The following is a 10,092-nucleotide window of genomic DNA, read 5'->3' on the forward strand; positions in this document are numbered from 1 at the left end:
AGAAAAGAATGAAGAAACAAGAGTTTTAAAAAATGAGGAGAGTCTTAGGAACCTCCAGGACATCTTTAAACATTCCTACATCTGAATCATAGGGGGTACCAGAAGGAGAAATGGAAGAGCAACAAATTGAAAACGTATTTGAACAAATAATGAAGAAGAACTTCCCCAATCTAGCAAAGGAAATAGACTTCCAGGAAGTCCAGGAAGCACAGAGAGTCCCAAAGAAGTTGGACCCAAGGAGGACTGCACCAAGGCACATAGTAATTACATTAGCCAAGATTAAAGATAAGGAGATAATCTTAGAAGCAGCAAGAGAAAAGCAGACAGTTACCTACAAAGGAATTCCTGTAAGACGTCAGCCGATTTCTCAAGAGATCTTGCAAGCAAGAAGGGGCTAGAAAGAGGTATTCCAAGTCATGAAAGGCAAAGACCTGCATCCAGGATCACTCTATCCAGCAAAGCTATCATTTAGAATGGAAGGGGAGATAAAGTGCTTCTCAGATAAGGTCAAGTTAAAGGAGTTCATCATCACTAATCTCTTATTATATGAAATGTTAGAGGGATTTATCTAAGAAAAAGAAGATAAAAAATATGAACAGTAAAATGGCAGCAAACTCACAATTATTAACAACCACACCTAAAACAAAAACAAAACAAATTAAGCAAACCACTAGAACAGGAACAGAGTCACAGAAATGGAGATCACATGGAGGGTTATCAGTAGGGGAATGGGAGGCGGAGAGAGGAAGCGAAGGTACAGAGAATAAGTAGCATAAATGCTAGGTAGAAAATAGACAGGGGGAGGTTAAGAACTGTATGGGAGATGTAGAAGCCAAAGAATTTATATGTATGACCCATGGACATGAACTAAAGCGGGGAATGTGGGTGGGAGGGTGTGTGCAGGGTGGAGGGGAATAAAGGGAGGAAATGCAACAACTGTAATAGCGTAATTAATAAAATATATTTAATTAAAAAAAAGCATGAGTTCAAACCCCATCTGTGCTAAAGGTAATGTTGGAGGTAAGGGAACGGGAGAGATGTGCTTGCTCATGTAAAGATCTTATTGCTTGTCAGTTCTTGGGCTCAGTAACAGCCTTAAGCAGGCAATGTTTCATAACTATAGAATCAAGGAATTTAAAAAAATATGGCTGTAAGTAACCTGTGCCTGCCTGTGTGTGTGATGATGTTTAAAATCCTTGTCTTGTTTGTGAACAGAAAGAATCAGTATCCTAAGACCCGGAAGACTGATCATTTTTCTTGGCTCAGGTGTCCAGTCCACCCACTCTGTGGTGTCTTTAATGTCTTATTAACTTATTGACAACATCCTATGTACACTCTAACCTCAAAATAACATTTTCAAGTAATTATTTGCTGACTGATATGAACCTTCTAGCTTTTTCAGTTCAGTATTTTCTGAGGCAGTTCTTTATTTTGCCTGTAGAGAGGTTTTCTAAGGTGCCTAAAAGATTGTTGCCAGTTCAGCCAGGCCACAAAGTCAGGCTAAAGAGAGAGGATTGTATGCCAACAATTTCATTAAAGTAAAACAATGAAGGTAATTATAGCATTTTCACCCATGATACATGTATTCTGTAGCTATATAATCAAGAATTGATTGCAAGCCTATTTTCAAATGAAATATATTTCTAAGTATCTGTAGGATCTGTACCTAATGAGGCAGAAGTGCAATCAGGGGTCAGTTAGGCCTATTCCCACCTCCAGTCTCATTTTGCTGCCTGCCTGGTGTGAGAACAACACAGTTAAATTTCCAGGAGCCCGCGACGTTATCAAAAAGTCACTGACCAATCACTTCCTAATCTTTGAATCTTTTTTTCTGTATAGTATTGCAAATTATCTTTGGGTGAAGCGAACCTTGTTTGTACTCCCCTGGGCTTAACTACCACTTGTAACTTACAGGTTCCCCTGGAAGAAGGGCAGTTCATTGTGTGCTGGAATGTTTTGTCTCTTCTCTCCTTCCAGAACCCAAAACCTCAGAACTACCATGTCTTACTTACATGAATTCATTATTTTGTCCCTCACCAAATAAGAAAATGACTTTAATTTTTATTATTATTTATTTATAGTTTCTCAAAGAATTTTTCTCAACCAAAATATATTATCTATAGACAATGGGAACAAAAAGTTAACAGGTAAGAGTTTCGCTTTATATTGAGGATGGTTTTGTCTATTATTAATTAGGCAGTACACTCCTAGTCTACGATTATGAGAGAATTGTTTCCAGAATTGCCTAATGAGAAACTTGGGAGTCACCTAGTTCACTTCACTGACTACCTTCTGTCAAAAGTAGTCTGTTCTGTCTCATTAACTATTTTTTCTCTATCTTCTTTGTTCTTGCCTTAGCTGCTGCCCTGTAACTCCTCTCTCTGCTTTCAGGCTTGTCTTCTCCTTATCCAGTCTCCAGACTTACTAACAGTCTCCAAATTGTGGTTAAGGATACTTGAAAAGACCAAAGTCAACATATCTATCTATGGATACCATACCTAAAACCATTATATACTCATATATTTGAATTTAAACTATCTCCACCCAGTCTTCTTAGAAGCTATTTGATAAGTGATCAAATATAGTGAGCAAATTTTGATAATTCCTTTGAATGGGGGTAAATAGAGTACAGTATTTTAGGTATGGTGGCAAATGATTGTTGGGGACATATATATATTGAAACAACTTAAGACCCGTAGCCCTGAATTCTTTCTTTTTCTCTCTAGGAGTTGACAGTTTGGTGAGAAAGATGTAACACACAAACTACCCTTGATTGGAGACTCTAGGATCCTGTTTTGTGACAAGGATAATTTCCCAAGTCAAAATATTCTGGGGCATTTTATTATAAAATTAAATTATAGGGCCATAATACTTATTTTTTACTCTGTAAAATATAGTATATCCTATATTTTTTATGTATAAAATTCTGTGTAGTAATTCTTATGTACCATGAAGTTTAAGAAACTGCTAAAATAGACTAAAAGAAGAAATAAAAAATTGGCTTGGCTGCCATTGAAATATATTTGACTTTGTCAGTTAGGGCTACTATAACAAAAATACTACAGAACAGGTGGCTTAAAAACACGTATTTATTTCTCATAGTTCTAAATGCTGGGATAGTTTGGTGTCTGGTGAGGATCCTCCTTCTGGCTGATAGAAGGCAGTATTCACTCTGTGCCTTCACAGGGTGAGGAGAGAATTCTGTGCTCTACATCCCTTTATAAGGGTACCAGACCCATCATAATGACTCCCCCTCCATTATCAAATCACAATCACCTGAGCACCTCCCTTAGGCCCAACTGCAAGTGCCATCACTTTGGGATGGTGGGGGGTGGGGCACAAACATTTAGATCCAGATAGCAAGAGTGGAGTCCCAACTCACTCTTGGTTAAGTTGCTTTATGACTCCACTCTCTTTCATCAAACATCAGTCTTTAGCCTTTATTAAGATAATTGGCTGTCAATGGTCAGATTAAATGGAATTAATCATGCAGGCATAGAGGGACAGTTTAAAACTCATTTCACATCTCACTTTCTCCTCCAGAAATATAATAGTAAAATTGAAGGAGTAACAATTTAAAATCCATAAGCACCTTGCATACATAGAATTTTACCTTAAAATGAACAAAATATATGCTTTGAAAAAATAAGAATAAAATTTTAGACATTTTTAGGAAATTATTTTATTTTATTTATTTTTTAAAAGATTTTTTTTTTTTTAGAGAGGGAAGGGAGGGAGATAGAGAGAGAGAAGCATCAATGTGCAGTTGCTGAGGGTTATGGCCTGCAACCCAGGCATGTACTGGCTGGGAATCAAACCTACAACACTTTGGTTCACAGCCCATGCTCAATCCACTGAGCTATGCCAGCCAGGGCTAAGAAAGTTATTTTAGACTGATACTTTCAGCATCCTTCACTTTAGAAAAGTAAGTAAGTCTTACTGAAATTCTGTGTCAGACATTGGGCCTCAGCTTGGGGAAGTTTCCCCAAACAAGTGGAGGTCACCAAGGTGAAGGCCATAGTAAATACTTGCACAGCTGAGCTCAGTTTGCCATTGTCTTAGGTAAACATTTCAATTTCATTGTGAATCTCTTCTTGTAAATATTCAGATTTATGAACTTATTTTTAATTTGATTTATATGAGACTACCTTATAACTAATAGCATCAAAGTATTTAGTAGAGTCAAAGAAAAATACATTAACAGTTTTTTTCTGAATGATAGCATTCACCTTCAGGTATATCTTTTCATAAAACAGACTTAGATTCCTTTTGTGTGTGTGTGTGTATGTATTATTAAAGTTACTTTTTATTTTTAACCAGGACCAGTTAATACAATAGTTTTAAAAAGAGTAATTTTGATGACAGAAATGGGTGACAAAGTAAACAGTGAATTTAGTTGACAATATTAAAATTTCTAATCAAATCTGATCCCTGAGAAAGAAAGCAACATTTTATAATTTTTGGTTTTTTTGTTTCTCCTTAAGCTATTTTAGTGTGTTTGCATATGGTTTTGTTTTTTATTTTGCTATTTTTGAACATCTGTGTGTTAATAAAATTTCTAAAATACACCATTTCCCACTGTAAAGCGAAACAGCATATCTGAATGTGACCTAAAATGTTGAATGTCTGAGATTAACATCACAACATGTCTCCAAGCCAGGGAGTCACATGAAGGAACCCTGCTAACGTGGCCCCATTGTAAAGGTCATTGGAGAATCACAGCACACTTCTCTCTCTCGGATGCAGACTTCCTCTTCTTGTTCTCCTTTACTCAGATAACAACTATTTTATAAGCATTTCCTGACCTCTCCCCAGGCATATTAGTGCATTTCCCCCTCTTATCCTAATTGAAGCTCACATGATGCTTTTCCTATGCTTTTATGTGCCTTTGGTTTTACTTTGTTGTAAGATTTATCACGTGTCACTGGGTTTTTTATTTGCTTCCGTCTCACCTATTTGATAATGAAATGCTCAAGACCACGATTCCCATACATGTCTGTCTCAGCATCGGTCATACTCCTTCAGACTTCATGTGCACTTGAACACATTACATGAAAGAGTGACCTTCACAATTTCCTTAAAGTCTCATACTAAATTCTCACCCACTGTTATCTCATATAAATAAAGATATTCATGGTTAAAATAATTAGTGTAGTCTAATAATATTATATACAATCTTTAGTTTGGTGGGTTTGAGTTCCTAATACTCTGAGATATTACTTTAAAAAGTCAAGCTTTAGCTAATTTGGACAGAAACATGTGGGGGCATTGAGGTGGAATTGTTTTCTTTTTTGACAGATCAAATGTTCAATAAAGCTTTATCAGACACATGCTGTGTGCCAGGCTGTGTGTTAGATATGGGGTAGAAAATGACCGAGGTGGCATACTGTCAACCTAGCACAGCAGTTTAGAGGAAGAACTTGAGGGTGAAACATCTTTATTTATCCTACGTCTTTGGTGTGAGCAAATTACTCTGTTATGTTTTATTGCTTTTTTCCCTCATTATAGAAAACTTGGAAAATATAGAACTCTTTTATTATCTTATATCCCCAATAAAGCTTAACTATTAACATTTACAACATTTATTTTCAACCCTTTCCTCTTCTATTACACATCACTTCCAAAATTAGGACTACAACATATATGTGCCTTTGTATATTAATAGTTTTCTTATTTAGCATCTCTATATTATCCCTTCACATTATTATATTGATTTTTCAAAAATATGTTAATATATTTCTCTTTCTCCTATTATCTAATTTCTAAATTATTTTTTATATTTTTTGGTACTGCTATAAAAAACATGCTTACTTATAATCCTTGATCACATACATGATGAATTCTTTACAATGCATCACTAGAAGGCATATTATAACAAAAGACTTCATTGCAAGAACACAAATTCATCAAGGCTGCTGAAATCTACTTGTTTAAACAGTTTTGAGTATTTCTTTATGGATTATCAGGTTGTTAGTAGATAATAATAATTATTTTAAAACATTTAAATATTTTTGTATTTTATCACTTCCCTAGAAATACAAATTTTTGTAGTTTAAAGTTTCTAAAGAAGTAGTGAGCCTTTTTAGCTTTTTAGTTCTGAGTTTTAATGGTGAATATTATAGTTTTTATCCATAAATTTAATGTTGGCTATTGGTTTGAGGTTATATTTATATTTATTAGGTTAGGGAATTTTGACTTTCTGATGTGATAGAGATTTTGTAATACTGAAAACATCTGAATTCTTATTAACAATACTTACTAATGATATAATGTGATTAAAATTCTGTATTAATTTATAGGTAGCTTTTTATTACAGTTTGACTTGGATGTTCATAGTTACAATTGATCTATATTATATATTTTATATACTATGTATTATGTAAAATGTATTTTTCATTTGGCTTTGGTATCACTCCATATCTGTAATATGAACTGCAATTTTTCAAAGTGTCCTGTACATAGGACAGGGATTATTCTCTTACAATTTGAAAGACCTTCTAAAATCTTAAGCATTGATATATCCACTTCAATCACTACATTCATTCCACACAATCTTCTCACTTTCTTATTCTCAGAGCAGCTCTTTTGTCTTCATCATCATTATCTGATCTTTTGGTTCTTTTGAATTGATCACTGTATTCCAAGTTTACAGCCTTTAAAAATTTTCTTACCTATCCCTGTGGAGCTAGATACCTCAACCCCTGACTAATCCAAATTTAGCCCAACACTCAGTTACTAATTCCAAAACGCAGGCAGTTGAAAACCAATTATAGCCCTCTTCAGGGAATTTCCCATAAGACTTACAATGAATGTTGAACGGTACTCATAAATAAATAAATATGCACTCAAGAACACATTAGAGTGTAAACTTGAAGACATGAATGTTTGACTCTTGTTGACCCTTGTACCTCTGCATATAGAAAAGTAGTTCCCCATTGTGTGTTGGCTGAATGAATGAATGAACGTATTTCTTCAATCCCTACTGTTTTACCTGACTTCCATCTGTAGTATTTGCCTATCGCTCACCATAGTATTTACGTAAGACTCATCCATTGTACAATATTTACCTACTTTCATCCTTCATGTGGCCTGGCCTCTGTCCTGATTGTCTGCAGTCTCAGTGGTCACACTTTATACTCGAAGATTATTGAACTAAATGCAGTTCTCCGAATCTACCCTACATACTCACAGCTCTGTGCTTTACACTCAGTTGTTTGTCTGAAAAACTGTAGGGTCACTTTTGCCTGTTTAGCTCCTTTTTTTTTTTTCATCAAACTCATTTTAAGAACTAGATGTTTTGTGAAGTCCTCCCTGGCTGCTTCCCTTGGATCGTATCTATCTTCTTTGTTCTCCCATCATATGTTGTGCATCCTTACACTGCAGCATTTAAGCCGCCATGTCCTACCTTTCATGCCTGCCTACTTACTTCTCTGGATCTTCTTCAAATTTGTGAGCACTTCAAACATAGACACTGCCTTTAATTTCTGGGTCCCCAGCACCTCACACAATGGATATCATGTTCATGATTAATGAGTCAATGACAATTTAGATTATAAACCTACTCACCACCTTTGCTTTATAGCATTGTTCTCATTTTATGATGTTTTTGGAATATCTTTTACATGAAAATAATTAAATTTCTAAAAATGTTTACTTTTCATAGATGTTTTATTTGAAAAGCAAAAATTATGGCATTGCTTAATAACTACAGGTTTGTGTTCTAAAGGAAACTGAAACCCCAGAGGGGTTAACAGTTATAACCTGTGAAAGTTTCAGTTTCAGTTTTTTTTTTCTTTTTATGTAGCACTGCTGCTCTCTGCATCAGTGTGTGAGTGGAGGAGTCCTGAGCAGGGAGTCAGTACCCAGAGACTCTGAATGTGATGGAAGAAGCTCTGGTGGTGGCTGTGTGCGCTGCTGGTTCAGTATTTACAGAGTCAGGCAGAGTGGATGATCCAGTCAACCTTGGACCAACTCATGCTGTTTTCTATTTCTGTTGTCTTTTTTTATATTGCCAACCCACTCATTAACTGCCGAAAAGGAAGGAACCTAGGGAGAAGGAGATGCAACCTAAAGCATACTTAGGGTCACTATCTGTACAAGAACAACTCCAAAGGCATTTATAGTAAACCTGTGTCATCTCAATGCCAAACTCTGAAATTAACACATCAGCATTCTCTGCCCTTATTTTCTTACTTCATATAAAATTAAATAATCTCTTCTGTCTACCACATACTTAACTTAATGGGTAATAGTCCTACAGGAGTCAGTGTCCATGAAATAATTTTTTTTATATCTTGTATTTTGATTTGTTTGTTTTTCTTCTCTTTGATTCGTTTTTGCCATTGACACTTGATTTCTTTTGCCTTGTGTTCTTTTTATATTGATCTTTATTGGCATTGTATTTTCAATGTCCCTTCTCTTCAAGTAGTAGCATTTTCTGTTTATAATCTAAAGTGTGGAAAATAGAGTTTCTGGCTACAACTTACGTTACTGCACTTAGGTCTTGTTATCCCTCACAAGTCTATATATCCCTTTTAAATGACCTATATTTCTTCATTGGTAGTACTTTTGAAGGTTAATCATAGTAAACAAATGCTCTTCAAAATTACCATGAGCGCCTTAGCTAAGAATGTAGACCATAAGGATTATTAAAGCATTTTTATATTACATTTTAATTCTTATAAATGGAAGTAGGAAGAATAAAATATATCTGCATTACAATGCAAAAAGTGGATAATTCTTCAGTAGTCAAAAAAGTCTACCATGATGTAAATTGTGAATATTGATTGTCTATCTGCTATGCTAGGACACTGCTAATCACTAGAGAAAAAATACAAGTTTATGTCATTGTTTTCAAGGGGTTTACATAGTAGATTATTGTAATTGATTTTCTGAGTTTTAAAAAATACAATATATTTTTTAAACCATGGCTCTCTATAGTACCATTTAAAATTATGGGCCATATTCATTATTTTTAAAATCTAAAAAAGATCCTGAAAAATTACCATTTGATCTATTCTACTGTAATGTGCTGCTAGAGGATATTCATAAAAATGTAAGTTTTACATTTAGAAGAGACCTTAGAAATCACCTTTGTCAAGATTCGGTCATCCCCCTTTTTTTCTCCTTTTCTAATATTATATATGAGAAAACTGAGACTGACAGGTGCTAAACAGGCTGTCTAGGATCAGACAGTTGGGCAAATAAGTTTCTTTTTCTTTTATTTTTTAAAGATTTTATTTATTTATTTTTAGAGAGAGGGGAAGGGAGAGAGAAACAGAGGGAGAGAAACATCAATGTGTGGTTGACTCTCAGGTGGCCCCCACTGGGGACCTGGCCCACAACCCAGGCATGTGCCCAGACTGGGAATTGAACTGGTGACCCTTTGGTTTGCATCCCACACTCAATCCACTGAGCTACACCACCCAGGGCACAAATAAGTTTCTTAAGTCTGCCTGCAGTACTCTTTAATATACAGCCTATGAAAATTGGCAGATTAATCTCCAAACCCCACAAACAGCCATAACAGAGACATGAGCCTCCTCTGGTAACAATTAGCACTTTTGGAATTACAAAGCCCCATGCATGGGGCTTTAAGCAATAGGAGGAACTTCAGTGTGTTTCACAGTATGAGAATCTAAGAATGATCTTAATTTCTTGCCTAATGAAAGCCCTTATACACTTCAATAGGAGGAAATAAACTCTCCTCCTGAAAAATGAAAACTTTTCATCCAGGTCAGTTGGGTGCATATATATCTGCCACGTGATCTGACTCTATTGCTTCAAGAAGAAAAAGATCAGCCAAACTCCCAGCCAGCTCCTAGGAGGAGTCATACTGTTAAGAATAAATATTTTTTGATATATAGCAGATTTGTTTGACTGAAACAAATAATATCTTAATGGTTTCCTGCACTTTCACAGATTAGATATTATTATTATTGTTATTGAGTTGTTTTATGTGACCTGATATAGTATCAATTTTAATTGCTTCTTAAGGAAACTTCCTGAACTGGAATATAGAGCCTTGTCAATAATACAAAGTTTACAGTTGTGAGTACATGAAACACAGAGTTTATTCTTATATTATTATTT

The sequence above is a fragment of the Phyllostomus discolor genome, chromosome 2 (assembly GCF_004126475.2).
Source record: "Phyllostomus discolor isolate MPI-MPIP mPhyDis1 chromosome 2, mPhyDis1.pri.v3, whole genome shotgun sequence".
NCBI lineage: Eukaryota > Metazoa > Chordata > Mammalia > Chiroptera > Phyllostomidae > Phyllostomus > Phyllostomus discolor.